Source organism: Bubalus kerabau, chromosome 15 (genome assembly GCF_029407905.1).
Source record: "Bubalus kerabau isolate K-KA32 ecotype Philippines breed swamp buffalo chromosome 15, PCC_UOA_SB_1v2, whole genome shotgun sequence".
In the NCBI taxonomy this organism is placed as follows: Eukaryota; Metazoa; Chordata; class Mammalia; order Artiodactyla; family Bovidae; genus Bubalus; species Bubalus kerabau.
Window position 1 is genome coordinate 64,467,371 of NC_073638.1, and position 16,541 is coordinate 64,483,911.

Below are 16,541 nucleotides of genomic sequence, written 5' to 3' on the forward strand. Positions count from 1 at the left end.
TACTAAATAGAGTTCCCTGTGCTGTATGGTACATCTTTATTGATTATTTTACATACAGTAGTGTGTTTGTGAATCCCAAACTCCTGACTTATTCCTCCCTTCCACATCCATCTTGGCAAATGTAAGTTTGTTTTTGAAGTCTGTGAGTCTGTTTCTCTTTTGTAAATAAGTTCATTTGTACCCTTTTTTTAGATTTTGCAATAAGTGATATCATACAATATTTGCCTTTCTCTGACTTACTTTCACTCAGTATGACAATCTTTAGTTCCCTCCATGTTGCTGCAAAAAGAATATTTTATTCTTTGTCTATGACTAATATTCCATTGTTGGGGTCACAAAGAGTCGGACACGACTGAGCAACTGAACTGAACTGAATATTCCACTGTATATATCCCTCTTTCAGTGGACATCCAGGCTGCTTCCATGTCTTGGCTATTGTAAACAGCACTGCAGTGAATATCGGGGTGCATGTATCTTTTTGAATTATGGTTTTCTCGAGATATATGCTCATGAGCGGGATTGCTGTATCACATGGCAGTTCTATTTTTACTTCTTAAAGGAATACCCATACTGTTCTCCATAGTGGTTGTACCAATTTACGTCCTCACCAACAGTGTAGGAGAGTACCCTATTCTCCATACCCTTGCTACTGTTTATTGTCTATAGACTTTTTGATGATGGCCATTTTGACCAATGTGAGGTGATAAGTCATTGTAGTTTTGATTTGTATTTCTCTAATAATTAGTGATGTTGAGCATCTTTTCATGTGCCTGCTGGCCATCTGTATTTCTTCTTTGAAGAAATGTCTATTTAGATCTTTTCCCATTTTTTTATTGAGTTATTTTTTTGATATATAGCTACATGAAGTATTTGCGTATTTTGAAGATTAGTATCTTGTCACTTTTCTTCATTTGCAAATATTTTCTCCCATTCTGTGGGCTTTTTCATTTTGTTTATGGTTTCCTTTGCTGTGCAAAAGCTTTTAAGTTTAATTAGGCCTTATTTGTTTATTTTTGTTTTTATTTTCATTGCTCTGAAAGGTAGATCCAAAAAGATATTGTTGTGATTCATGTCAGTGTTATGACTATGAAGAATATATTAAAAACCAATAAATTATATACTTTAAAATGGTGACTTTTAAGTTATATGTACTATATCTCAGTATAAATTATATATGTATATTATAGACAGATAAATGAGAAATAAATATATGCACATATATAAGTATATACATACACATACATTACATACATACATATCATGTATTCTGTCCACTGAGAGAATGTAGGAATCATGACCCCTCAACAGCAATGTGCATGTCTAGTGGCTTGATCCTGATTTTTAAATAGTATTCTCCACTAAAAAGAATTAGGACTCCTTAAGGAAATGGCTATTTCTAGGTCTGGCACAGAGAAAGAACAAAATGATCTCAGGATATCTTATTGTGTCAGAAAGTAAGGAAGTAGCCAAGGAATGTTGGGGACATGTCAAAGGATGCAGAGGCCAGCTTGAAGGGGCTTGCAATGGCGAAATCTGGAGAAATTTAAGAATCAAAATAAATAATGAAAATGACAGATTACAATCTATTGAATAAGATATGAAAATATATAGATATATCATTGTTTAAACCATAAGTTTGATGAAGAATGAGACATTTGCCTAGTATTCCTAAAATATGAATTAGTTAGAGAAGGAGAAAAAGTTTATAGTGGAGAAGTGTGGCAGATACCATTTTATTCAAGTGATCAAGTTAACATCATTCATAATGGGACATATTGAAATCAGGTATCTCCGGACAGGATGGAGTAGGAAGAAAACAAGATCACTTCTGGAATGTTCCTGCCAGAAGGGAAGGAGTCCACCACATGGGTCTGTGCCCTGATGGAGAGTATGGAAGCCCAAGTATGGTGGCAAAAGTATCTCTGTAGAGGAAGTCCTGGTTCAGGGGGAGAGGACAAGGTGAGCATCAACTTTTGGGGGTGACCTGGTGTGGGGCATCAGAGCCCCACACCAGGTGGGAGGGTGTGGAGGGGCAACCTGAAGTGGAGTGTTGGAGCCCAAGTGGGCTGAGGAAATTGTCCACGCTAGGTGGGTGGCCCACTGAGGAGAGGCAGGCCTGAATGGGGGAGGAGGGCTTCTGAATTTAGAAGTAGCCTAGCCCAAGGTGTCAAAACCCAAACAAAGTGCTTACCTGGGGAGGAGTGCTGGTGTGGGGTGTTGGAGTCAACTAAAAGGAGCAAAAATCACGCATAGGCATTTCATATTCAAACTGTGGAAAACTAAAGACAAAGAGAAAATTTTGAAAGAAGCCAGAGCAGGGGGGAAAAATCACCTTAGCTATAGAGGAATTTTCAACAGAAACCGTGTAAGAAAGAACTGCTGCTGCTGCTGCTGGGGCTAAGTCGCGTCAGTCGTGTCCGACTCTGTGCGACCCCATAGACGGCAGCCCACCAGGCTCCCCCGTCCCTGGGATTCTCCGGGCAAGAACGCTGGAGTGGGTTGCCATTTCCTTCTCCAATGCATGAAAGTGAAAAGTGAAAGTGAAGTTGCTCAGTCGTGTCCAACTCTTAGAGACCCCATGGACTGCAGTCCACCAGGCTCCTCTGTCCATGGGATTTTCCAGGCAATAGTACTGGAGTGGGGTGCCACTGTCTTCTCTAGAGAAAGAATTGAGTGCAGTGAAATATGTAAAGTGTGAAAAATAAAAAAAAATATATGAACCTAATGTATAGAGTGAACAATGAATAATATAGTGGTCATATCCAGTGAAATTATCCTTCATAAGTGATGGAGAAATAAATGTTTTCTCATACAAATAAAAACTGAGGGAATTTATGCAAGAAGACTTACCCTGTAAGAAATGTGGAAAAAAAATTCTCAGTAAAAGGAAAACTACATAAGTCAGAAATTGAGATCTACGTAAAGAAAGGAAGATCATTAGAAAAAGATTAAGTCATGATAAAATATTTTATTTTTCTTTTAAAATTGATTTAATAAATAATAGTTTGTTTAAAGCAATAATAGTAACAATGTATCAAATGGTTATATCATATAAACAAGTAAAATAAAAGACAGAAATGTCACAAAGGATAGGAGGGAAGAATTAAGAAAACTATTGTAGGATATCTGCCATCTCTGGGGTCGCACAGAGTCGGACACAACTGAAGTGACTTAGCAGCAGCAGCAGTACTGCTATACATGGAACAGAACGGTGTGATTTGAAAGTGAACTTATATTAGTTAAAAATGTATATTGTAAACACTAGAACAACAACTAATTTTGTTTTTGAGGACTATAACTGAGCAGCAACATTCACAAGAAAGGAGCACATCTGGTGCCCAACTATTGTTTCTCAATACCATTTTCTACTAAAGGGAACCAAAATTCCTTGAAGAAATGGCTGGTTGCACGGCTGGTGCAGAGGAAGTAAAAGATGCTCCTGGACCATATTAACCTTACAAAGCAAATGAAGGTGAAAGTCACTCAGTCATGTCTGACTCTTTGGGACCCCATGGACTGTAGTCTGCCAGGCTCTTCTGTCCATTGAATTCTCCCGGCAAGTATACCTGAATGGGTTGCCATGCCTTCCTCCAGGGGATCTTCCCAACCTAGGGATCAAACCCAGGTCTCCCACATTGCAGGCAGATTCTTCACCACCCGAGCCACCAGGGAAGCCCAAAGAATACAGAGACATTTCAAAAAGACACAGAAGCCAGAGTGAATGAGTTCCCAATGGCCAAAAATTAGGCATCTAAATAAAACGACACCATCTTTATGGCAGAAAGAAAAGAAGAACTGAAGAGCCTCTTGATGAAAGTGAAAGAAGAGAGTGAAAAAGCTGGCTTAAAACTCAACATTCAGAAAACTAAGATCATGACATCTGGTCCCATCATTTCATGGGAAATAGATGGGAAAACAATGGAAACAGTGAGAGACTTTATTTTGGGGGCTCCAAAATCACTGCAGATGGTGATTGTAGCCATGAAATTAAAAGACACTTGCTCCTTGGAAGAAAAGCTGTGACCAACCTGGACATCATATTAAAAAGCAGAGACATTACTTTGCCAACAAAGGTCCGTCTAATCAAAGCTATGGTTTTCCCAGTAGTCATGTATGGATGTGAGAGTTGGACATAAGAATTTGAGCAAGCTCCAGGAACTGGTGATGGACAGGGAGGCCTGGCATGCTTCAGGGGGGGAAGAACGCTGAGCTCTGAAGAATTGATGGTTTTTAACTGTAGTGTTGGAGAAGACTCTTGAGAGTCCCTTGGACTGACAAGAGATCAAACCAGTCATTCCTAAAGGAAATCAGTCCTGAATATTCATTGGAAGGACTGATGCTGAAGCTGAACTTCTAATACTTTGACCACCTGATGTGAAGACCTGACTCATTTGAAAAGACCATGATGCTGGGAAAGATTGAAGGCTGGAGGAGAAGGAGACAACAGAGGATGAGATGGTTGGATGGCATCACTGACTTGATGGACATGAGTTTAAGCAAGCTCCGGGAGTTGGTGATGGACAGGGAAGCCTGGTGTGCTTGTCCATGGGGTTGAAAAGAGTCAGATTGAGAGACTAAACAGAACAACAGATAATGAACCATTGAATAAAATGGAAAATGTGAGTTCATATTGTTATAAATAAATAAATGAAGGAATGAATTGAGATTTGACAAGGAATGGGAAATGTACACAATTTAAAAAAAACTCCTAATTTACATTACTCCTTTGTAATGCAAGAGTTGGACTGTGAAGAAAGCTGAGCGCCAAAGAATTGATGCTTTTGAACTGTGGTGTTGGAGAAGACTCTTGAGAGTCCCTTGGACTGCAAGGAGATCCAACCAGTCCATTCTAAAGGAGATCAGCCCTGGGTGTTCTTTGGAAGGAATGATGCTAAAGCTGAAACTCCAGTACTTTGGCTACCTCATGCGAAGAGTTGACTCATTGGAAAGACTCTAATGCTGGGAGGGATTGGGGGCAGGAGGAAAATGGGTCGACAGAGGATGAGATGGCTGGATGCCATCACCAACTCGATGGACGTGAGTTTGGGTGAACTCCGGGAGTTGGTGATGGACAAGGAGACCTGGTGTGCTGCGATTCATGGGGTCACAAAGAGTCGGACATGACTGAGCGACTGATCTGATCTGAATGAGGTATCATTAGCGTCTTACTCTCTAATGATTCAAGGTGAAAAATTCTTTGTTTTAATGTACTTGCATGTTTCCTATGTTGCAAATTTTTTAAACATAAAATAACTTTTTGTGAAGGAAAAAAAGTTAAAGTTTATGTGCGTGTATATATATAAATAAAGAACTGCAAAGATGTACATGTTAACTGTGCTTAATTTTGAGATGGGAATTATAAACTGGAGTAGGAGTGAAGAAGGATTTTAAGATGTTACTCCATAAACTTTTATATTGTATGAAACTTTCCGGGCAAGGGGGGGAGGCTGGAATGTCAATCTGTATCTCTGAAGGAAAGTTGAAATGACTGAACTTTAAAGAGCTGCTAGTCATAAACAACACTTCTGGCACTTTGTGGCATCCAGACTGCAGGTTTTAAAAGATTTTTTTAATGATAATTTTATATATTAGCTATCAGTGTAGAATAATAATGTTGCAATGTTGCTTCATAATCTGTTTTAATAGTCAGTTAGCCTTACTGCAACAAAGTTCAGCTACCAATTTGTTATGCTTTTGTTTACTTTCTCTAACCTTCCTTCATAGATGTTTGAGAATTTGGTAGTACTTGATTCATCAGGACTTTATTATGTTGTGTTAATATAACCAGAGATTTTGTAAATAAATACTTAACAAAGAAAAGATAAACAAATGAGTACACTACTGGGAGGGGCTTATGTTATAAATTCTGTGTTTAAATAAAAGCCTGAATTCTTGCTATAACTCCTGATGAGTCCACAAGAATTTAATAATTATTTTAGGGAAGGCATTTACCCTGAACTTTGTGTGAATGCTAAACTATAATTTAAGTTGCCTTCAGTTTTACTGAGTAGACATTATAAATGTTAAAAAAAAAAAAAAAAGAGGAAGAGGCAATTTTAAAACCATACAACAAGATTGTTTCTCAAACCACAATGTTGTGCAATTACCTTTAGTTTTTTGAGTTTTTTTGAAAGAAGTGTTGAGGACTCAAAGATAATGTGAAGGCAAGGTCACAAGTTTCTCAAGTAACGTATTTAGGGGAATTTGTTCTCTAAAGTGTTTTAAAGTAAAAAACCTATATATATTTAAATTACAAACGACCCTCTGTACTAGTTGGAGTCATAATCCTTTAAGTCATCACAGGATCTCATTTCTGGCCCCATTTTTTCACTGGCTTCTAATGACTGCTACATAAGATGACACAACATTCAATATTAACAAAACATAGCAAAAATATATATACATTTAGGGAAACTCTCCAACATGGGAGGCACCTGATGAGAAAGAGAGCTGAGTTTGAGGAGCCATTAGGAGCCATTAGGTTTCAACTTAAAAAGAAAACAAAAACAAAAACACAAAATTAGGCGGTAGGCTTCTTTTGCAATGTCCAGAGTGCCTAGTACAGCGTTTGGCTTCACAAAAGACTCAATAAGTACTTGTTGACTTCAGAAAAACTTACTCTGATATGTATCCTTAGAGACATATTTCCCAGCCCTGATTCCCTGAGGTTCATGTAAAAATAGAACATGACCAAAATGTGAGGCAGAAAAGATTCTGGAAATATTCAGTACTGGGTCATGCTTTTTCACCCTCTCTACCAGTACCCACAGGATAGTTACATACATGGAATTGCAATTTCCCCCTTTGTAATTTTTCACTAACATTCCTACAAACAAATAATCAGTTTAAGCATTTAAGTTTTATAATATTTGGATGTAAGAGTTTCTCATTTAGTAGTGCTTCCTCACAAAATCATACTCTAGAGAGAATGGGATCTGACTTTCAATCTCTACTAATATTAATAAGCAAACGTTTTCAAAAGACTTTTTTTGTGTGTGGCAATGTGGGATCTTAGTTCCTGGACCAGTGATCAACTTGTGCCCTTGCATTGGAAGGATGGAGTCTTAAACACTGGACTGCCAGGAAAGTCCTTCAAAAGATTTCTTTAGACATAGTTTTGTACATTCTCTACAAAAAAAATACACAAAAACAATCACACACTGATTTAGAGAATATTTTACTCATTCATTATTTGAAGATCTGACTCTTTAAAGGTTTCTAGCTTGAGTAAACACAATTTTCTTTCAGAATAGAACAAAGCACCATTTATTTATTTACTTATTTTGTTTCCAAGGCACTAGTATTTATATTTGTATAGCACTGTGGTTCAGAGATTGTGCTCTGTCAGACAACTCCCTTGTTTGAAACCCTGCTCACTGTGCTGTGAATTCAATTATCTCTACCTCAGTTTCCTTATTTCTAAAAAGGGGATAGTTAAATCTATCCTTAGAAGGTTATTGTCAGGATTATATTACTATATACTGCTTAGCACAGTGTCTCTAACACAAACTAAATGCTATAAAAGTGTGTATTAAATTTTGACTGAGATACAAGAAAAAATGGCTCCAGTTTCCAAAGAGTTTGAAATCTTAAACTGACCTGCACTAGTATAACTAAGTGCTAAGTTAAGAGATAAAAATCTCTATGTTCAGAATGAACACAGAGAAGGAAGAAATCTGCAACTAAAGTCCTTGGAGGGGATTTAATGGAGGAGTAGAACCTGTACTATTGGCTTTAAAGAATGAGTAAAGATTAAAAACTTAGGACCATGTTAGAATAGAAGCAAACTTTTTTTTTTTTAATTTGAAGATTTCTTGGCACTCATTCATATGAAACTATTTTGATTATTTTGTTTATACCAAGTAGTTATATGAGTTTAAGCTGCTTAATTTCTTTATAAATGATAACACATAATCTAATTGGAGAAAATCCAATTAAATGATAGGTACTTAATTACAGTTCCTTCAGATCTGAAGAACATGCTAATTTACTAGGTACTAATGACTTTTCGGGCTTCCCTGGTGGCTCAGAGGTTAAAGAGTCTGCCTGCAATGCGGGAGACCCGAATGACTTTTCAGCACGGATATGCCTTTCTTCATTCATCTTTATGGAAAACTTGTATCTTTTATACACCTAAAGAAAGTGTAACTGACTGATCTGCTAGCACCAGACTTCACATCAGAATTACAGATGTTTAAAATCAATGAAGATATTGCTGCAAAGTTCTGTTTAGCGTTTAGTTGGCAGTAACATATTACGAACCTTCAAAATATACTGTAATTTCCAAAAGGAGACATGGGAACCCAAAGCTAAAAATGACCTCTTAAAACAATTTAGACTGACTTCAGCCTTCTCTGTGTTAAAATCAGGAAACTAAGTCAAATTCTCCGATGGCCCTAAGTAAGCCAGAAAGCCGCACTAATTCTTCCAGGTACCCCTGGGGTACGATATGATGCTGTTGCCTTCTTAGTCACCAAATCATTTACAATGTGGGACAATAACATATGTCTTCAAACGTGATTCTTAGGATCAAGCCCACACAAGTTGAGAAACTAGGAAAGGATATTGCCACAACCTCTATCAAAATGCTCCAGCTTTTAAAAAACACACTTTTCCCTATTTACATTCCCCAGGGAGTTTATGCAGCTTCCATAACCATCCCATCCTCCCAAGCTTTTCTGCTATTGTGAGTGCACTCACTCGTGTAACTCCTTCCCTCTACAAGTCATGCTGTGTGCTTCACACTTTCTGCTCAGCAAAATTTACCTGTCATTTTTCCTATTCCTACACACATTATCTAATTTAATAAAATAACTACAGTAGGAAATCAGCATTTTGCTTCCCTTCAGTACTTTATTGGAAAGTCTATTGCAAAGAGTATTCAAAACATTGAAAACCAAGAACACTATGTCATTCTTGGAGAGTTCTCTTCTAAATGTCAAATTTGATATGTTATTTTACTCCTAGTGAATCATGGGAGGAACAATCAACTTTATAAAGCACCAAAAGGCAATGGGGAGAAGAACAACCTAGGCGCAATTTAGACCTGTTGAAACTTATTTTCAGCTTAGAAATCTATGGTTAATTTGCACAACATGTTCTCAGGCAGAATGACTTCCTAAATTTGAACTTGAAGTTGACAGAGAGAAGCAATCTGACGCCTCTGTTGCAACCAGCCTATTTTCAACAGTCAGAAAAACAAACTCGTATAAAACTTCTCTCTGAGATTTTGGTAGGGTACCATTGAAAGAATGATGTCAGTTTTCCTTTCTTGTGCTTTTAAGATCTATGAGGCCATTTCCTGGAAGATGTGTTCCTTTACTTATCATGAACATGGGCAGGCAAACAGATCTCACAAGATGCTTCAATGTCTGAAAATTTGCAGTTTCTGGTAAGAGCTGGAAATTTCTATTCTAAGTGAAGTCTTGGTAAGCAGCGCTGATGTTTTCTCAATTGATTTAATTACTACTGATTTTCACATTCTGCTTTTGAGTTGAATCCTAAATATTTGACAGTTTTAGAATGTGGAATTCACAACCAGCAAATAAAGAAGCCATCTTTATAAATGTCTCCAACATTTTAAAAAACAGTAATAAGCATTTTGAATTTATAGTAAGCACTTGTTCAACAAATTGGGCTGTTGTCTCAATGGAAAGAAGCTTTCTGCTAACTGGATGTCTTGCCTGTATCACTTTTATGATGAAAAATGGTATAGTGTTTTAGGTATCTTTTGCCAAGAAAAGAACTACTGAGTAATGATAAAATGGAAGGGACTGTTTGGGAAACAATTCTTTTAAAATACAAGGTCTTACAGGTAGTATCCTTTTCATGAATTAACTGGCAAACAAGAAACACACACACATCACTGTGACTGAATAAGTGGTATAATTTTCAAGGTCCAAACAAGAAAATAAAAAAGAGATGAGTGAATATTATGTATTTGATGGCAGTGAACTAGAATGTATTATAAAAATAGTGAATGTATTTTTAATGTGCATATTTTAGCTCCTATCCCAGGAAAGCAGATATCAGCTGAGAATTAGAAGTGCAACAGATTTATTATGGATAAGGCCTGTGAAAGATAAAGGAGAGAAAACAGAAGTCAGTCTGTGATGAAGGTCTGACCTTTGAGAGGTGGGAGGGAAGAACTGAGAATTGGATGGAAAGAACTTTGGCTTATGGAACAGCTCTGAGAAAGTCTTGGCCCTTGTAGTGGAGAGCTGCAATACGAAGACTGCCAACAGAGGAGCTCTGTTTCTGTTACTGAACCAAACAGGTCTGTTCACCTGATGTGCTGCCAATCTACTGACATTGGGTTGTGGTGAAGGAAAGCACAGAGTTTACTGGAAGGTGCCCTCAGTTCAGTCGTTCAGTCATGGCCGACTGTTTGCAACCCTATGGACCACAGCACACCAGGCCTCCCTGTCCATCACCAACTCCCAGAGCTTGCTCAAATCCATGTCCATCGAGTTGGTGATGCCGTCCAGCAATCTCATCCTCTGTCGTCGCCTTCTCCTCCTGCTTTCAATCTTTCCCAGTATCAGGGTCTTTACCAATGAGTCAGTTCTTTGCATCAGGGGCCAAAATATTGGAGCTTCAGCTTCAGCATCAGTCCTTTCAATGAATATTCAGGACTGATTTCTTTTATGATTGCCTGGTTTGATCTCCTTGCAGTCCAAGGGACTCTCAAGAGTTTTCTCGAACACCACAGTTCAAAAGTATCCATTCTTCAGAACTCAGCTTTCTGTATGGTCCAACTCTCACATCCATACATAACTACTGGAAAAACCATAGCTTTGACTAGACGGACCTTTGTTGGCAAAGTAATGTCTCTGTTTTTTAATATGCTGTCCAGCTTGGTCATAGCTTTTCTTCCAAGGAGCAAGGTGCCCTATATAGAGTCAAATAAGGAGAATAGGCAGTTTAGGCTCAAAAGCCAGGAACTACCCTATGGCTTTCAGGGAAGGGTTTTTTTTTTTTTTTGGACTGTGCTGAGTCTTTGTTGCAGCTCATGAGTTCTTTGTTGCTGCATGTGGGCTTTTCTTTAGTGCAGGGAAGGGAACTAGGACTTTGTTGCTTCAGTGGCTTTTCTTGTTGTACAGCACAAGTTCCAATAGTTGCAACTCGTGGGCTTCAGAGCACAGGCTCATTAGTTGTGGCACACAGGCTTAGTAGCTCCACTGCATGTGGAATCTTCACCGGTCAGGGATCGAACCCATGTCTCCCGCACTGGTATGTGGATACTATACCAGGGAAGTCCCAGGGATACAATTTAGAAAGAACCTTCTTATTATAAATCTTTGCATTTCTGAATGCGTTTAATCAAAGAACAACTCAAAGTTCCAAAGCACGCTGTTTAAAAAAAATTAAACAAAAACAACGAATTATTCTCTATAGCCATATATTTGTGTGATAAGGAGTATTGTGATACTATGTAATCAAAACAAAGTATAAAAATTAATTGGAGGGCTTCCCTGGTGGCTCAGTGGTAAAGAATCCACCTGCTAATGCAGGAGACACAGGTTTGATCCCTGATCTAGGAGGATCCCACATACCACAGAGCAACTAGGCCCTTGTGCCACACTACTGAGCCTGTGTTCTAGAGCCTAGGAGTTGCAATTACTGACCCCAAATTCTGTAACTACTGAAGTCCATTTGCCCTAGAGCCCATCCTCTGCAACAAGAGACGCCACCACAATGAGAAGCCCACAAACGGCAACTAGAGAGTAGCCTCTGCTTGCTGCAACTGGAGAAAAACCTACTCAGCAAGAATGACCTAGCCCAATCAAAAATTTAAAAAATAAAAATAATAATTGGAGGAAAAGACAAATACAAGGCAAATGATTATACATAACTTCTGATTTCCATTTTTCACATTCGTCGAAATGGCTTTATTGTTCCTTTTGATTGACTTGATAAAAGTAAATGTAAATGAGCTTATAAAATAAATGTATGTCAAAATTAAATTTATTCTACATGAAATATTGACCTAAAATGTGTTTTGCAGTTTTAAAATTTGGAGAACACCTCTTTTACACTGCAGATTAGAGGGAGGAATTTCTTGGGGTGAAATAGAGAATAAAAGGATTTTGAGGAGACAAAATTACTGAAAAATAAAAGAGGAGCACTCCTCAAGGTGACCAGTTTTTTAAAGACTTTTCTTGTTCTTTCCAAGCCATCAGTTGCTGCTACATTCCATCTTTAATTAAGCTGGATCCTCAGGTGGGTGGGAATTGTAACAGGTGATCTCTTCTGCAATCATCAAATTAATGTTGTCAATTCTTTGTGAAATCAAAGGATCTTTTTTTTTAAATACAGACCACTTCATGAATTGGTGTGTAATCCTTGTGCAGAGACCATGCTTATCTTTGCTGTATCATTCCAATTTTAGTACACGTGCTGCTGAAGCATGCAAAAAGGCATATCCTTTAAGCAATTGCTTCAAAAGATGAAAAAGACTATACAATGAATAGTAAGTCTCTCTTCTTCTGGTCCCTACTTACCCAGGTAATTTTCTGGAGAGAGTACAAAAAGTGAAGACAAAAACACAAACACAACTATATAACCAAAACCTAAGCTATTAGCTTTCTTGGTACATATACAGTAACTAAAAAAAAAAAAAAAATTTCATTTAGAAAATTTTTGTTTCTTGTTTATTCTTTCAGAGAGATTCTATATATTTGAGTATACACATATACCCATAAATCTTTATCTTCCACATTAATCCTAAACAACAGTACGAAGAACATACTTACATATATATTATTTTAAAAATGTAAGAATATATCTCTAGGATAAATACTTTTGTGCTTTTTTTCTATCAAGATTTCTAATGATTTGTTGGGAGCTGTATATTCATACAAAGAAAGCAAGTCTTCAATGTATGACTCCATAGTTTTTCAAAAGTGAAAGTGAAGTGAAAGTGAAAGTTGCGTTTGACTCTTTGCGATCCCATGGGCTGTATAGCCCTTGGAATTCCCCAGGCCAGAATACTGGAGTGGGTAGCCTTTCCCTTCTTCAGGGGATCTTCCCGACCTAGGGATCAAACCCAGGTCTCCTGCATTGCAGGCAGATTCTTTACCAGCTGAGCCAAAGTTTATGTTAAAAGTGGACTGAGGGGATTTCCTGGCAATCCAGTGACTAGGAATTGGCACTTTCACTGCCCGGTCCAGGTTCGATCCCTGGTCAGGGAATTAAGAAGCCAAGCTGCTGCCGCTGCTGCTAAGTTGCTTCAGTCGTGTCCGACCCTGTGCATGGCCAAAAAAAAACAAACCTGGGTTGAAATCTTTATATATTGACTTTTCACTTTCTTATTATGAATGTGTGTAGTATAAGGGGAAAAGGGAATTGTATAGATCTTCAGTAAGAAGTCTTGGTTGAAGTTTCCTTATATAAAATGATATTTTCCTTTACAGCACAGTGAATTGTGTGTCCTATTAATATAAGGACATACAAAATTTTTATAGTGATGAGGCTTCCCTGGTGGTCCAGTTGTTAAGAATCCACCTTGCAGTGCAAAGTACACTGGTTCGATCCTTGATCTGGGAAGATTCCACTTGCCGTGGAGAAACTGAGCCTACCACAACTACTGAGCCAACGTGCTGCATCTGCTGAAGCCTGTGTGCCTAGAGCCTGTGCTCTGCAGGAAGAGAAGTCAGCGCAATGAGAAGCCTGCACGTGACGGCAAAGACAGCCCCTGCTAGCTTCAGCTAGAGAAAGCCCTTGTGCAGCAATGAAGACCCATCATAGCCAAAAATAAAATAAATAATTTGAAATAAAATAACACTTTTAATATTTCTTACCTGTGCAAATCTCTTTTCTACTTAATATTTGTCACTTTCAGTAATTTGCTCCTTCCTCAATGCCAGCCTTAACAACTTGTTATATCAAGAACTTGAAAACACCGAAACATAAAGTTTCTGTAAAGTTGGGCCTTTTGTAACAATTCCCACAGACAGATGCAAAACTGTGATCTAACCCACTATTTCAGGAGTAGAGAGAACACTTCTGTGACATATGATCAGAGTTAAACCCTACTGAACTACAGATGTTTGTGTTGGCATTACAGCAGTTGTGATCTGCAAAATCTTAAAGCAAATTTCCATTGTAGCAAATTAAATAATATGTAAGCAGTTAGGTTAGTTTTGATCCTGTGACTCAAGATTTAAAATAAATTAAAAAAAAAAACACCTGTTTTCAGTGTTTACAAATTAACTTCCTTTAGCTTTCAGAATATTTTTCATTTTGACAAGAAAAGAATGACAAAAATGTCATGTATTAAATGGTGCCATCTTCCTATGATGCCAGTTTTGGAGAACTCTTTAAAGAGCATGAACTTTTAGAAAGATATTTACTATTTGTAAAGAACATAACCCCCAAGAGGTTTTCTGGACTGTTCCGTAATTTGTTGGATCTTTATCAAATTTCCTGCCTCTGCTCATGCACTCACACTTAATTTGTCATAATTCTCCTTTAGAAAAGGCTCATTTTAAGAGAAGCGCAACAACTGTGGTATCTTTGGAACTTATAAATACCTAGTCTGGGATTTCCTTAAGCCTGTCATCTGTTTCCTCATTTCAAAACTTGAAACAGTGTTAGGCTGTGTTTTTAAAATGTTGGGTTTGTTTTGCAAATACAGGAAAAGCAACACTTCCTAATTTGCTTAGATGAGTGCCCATGTAATTTGGAATTATATCAACTCGTGTTAAGTGCTGCTGTTGTAACAATAGGAATGATCAGGTTTTATGTGCCTGCATACACGTAGAAGCCTTTGTGTGTCTGTTGTATGAGTGCATATAATTAGTGCAATACAGGATTTTAGAGAATCAGTATGAAAGTCAATCCATTCTTTAAATATTGTGAGAGAGAGACTGAACTAAAGTGAACATACCCAGATCTGCTAAGCATACTTCCTCTCTTTTAGTCATTGATTAACCTATTTCCCCTAACTGGAAAAGTGACAGTATTTTTCCATTCCTTAAATCCTTGAATTAGAATTCATTAACAACAGTATTTTTTGTGGAGCATGATATTTCCTAAAATGGTGCTTTTAAATGAGTCACGTATTTGTTCAGTCTTTTAGATACTTAATAGTTGCTTATATCATTTATATTTTAATTATATTAAAAATTGGATGATAGATCTAGCTCAAAATTCTATTCTATACTGGAATTTCCCTTATAATTTCTGTGATAAATAGTTAATCAGTTTTTTGTTGTTCTCTTGGTTAAGAGAATGTATAGGAAAGCATCTAGTACTTTTTCTGGTACAACTAATTTTTTGCTAAAAATATTTTTTAAGTGAAGAAATTTTACCAGTAGATAATCATTTATTCAAAGGTTATCATAAGGTTATTTTTTTCTCCTGATTGGTTACATACTCTACTGATTATCTGAATAAAATACGTTTATTTTTATAAACCCAAACAAAACAGAAAGTTAAAGTGTACTATAATCCCACTTCTTAGTCATAGTTACTATTAACAACAACCCAAGAGACAAATCTACACATAGACATCATCAGATGGTCAATAGCAAAATCAGATTGATTATCTTCTTTGCAGCCAAAGACAGAGAAGCTCTGTATAGTCAACACAAACAACAACCGGGGTGGACTCTGGCTCAGATCATGAGCTCCTTCCTGCAAAATTCACGCTTAAATTGAAGAAAGTAGGGAAAACCACTAGGCCATTCAGGTATGACCTAAATCAAATCCCTTACAATTATACAGTGGAAGTGACAAATAGATTCAAGCGATTAGATTTGATAGAGTGCCTGAAGAACTGTGGATGGAGGTTCCTAACAGTGTATAGGAACTGGTGATCAAAACCATCCCCAAGAAAAAGAAATGCCAGAAGGAAAAGTGGTTGTCTGAGGAGGCCTTACAAATAGCCAAGAAAAGAGGAGAAATGAAAGGCAAGGGAGAAAGGGAAAGATATACCCATCTGAATTCAGAGTTTGAAAAAATAGCAAGGAGAGATAAGAAGGGGTTCTTAAATGAACAATGCAAAGCAAGAGAGGAAAACAATAGAATGGGAAAGACTAAAGATGTCTTCAAGAAAATTGGAGATATCAAGGGAATATTCCATGCAAAGATGTGCGCGATAAAGGACAGAAACAGTAAGAACCTAACTGAAGCAGAAGAGATTAAGAAGAGGTGGCAAGGATACACAGAAGAACTATATAAAAAAAGGTCTTAATGACCCGGATAACCACAATAGTGTGGTCACTTATCTAGAGCCAGACATCCTGGAATGTGAAGTCAAGTGGGCCTTAGGAAGCATTACTACTAGCAAAACTAGTGAAGGTGATAGAATTCCAGCTGAGCTATTTCAAATCCTAAAAGTTGATGCTGTGAAAGTGCTGCACTCAATATGCCAGCAAATTTGGAAAACCCAGCAGTAGCCACAGAACTGGAAAAGGTCAGTTTTCATTCTAATCCTAAAGAAGGGCAATGTCAAAGAATGTTCAAAACTACCATAAAAACACACTTATTTCACAAGCTAGCAAGATTATACTCAAAATCCTTCAAGCTAGGCTTCA

At 37.4% G+C, this 16,541-nt stretch overlaps 1 non-coding gene across 1 annotated transcript; it reads right to left on the reverse strand.

The window, feature by feature from the left end:
- Positions 1–12,308: 12,308 nt before the first annotated feature.
- Positions 12,309–12,411, reverse strand: LOC129629392 (U6 spliceosomal RNA). Its single transcript, XR_008703223.1, has one exon. It is a non-coding gene; the product is annotated as a U6 spliceosomal RNA (small nuclear RNA).
- Positions 12,412–16,541: the final 4,130 nt, after the last annotated feature.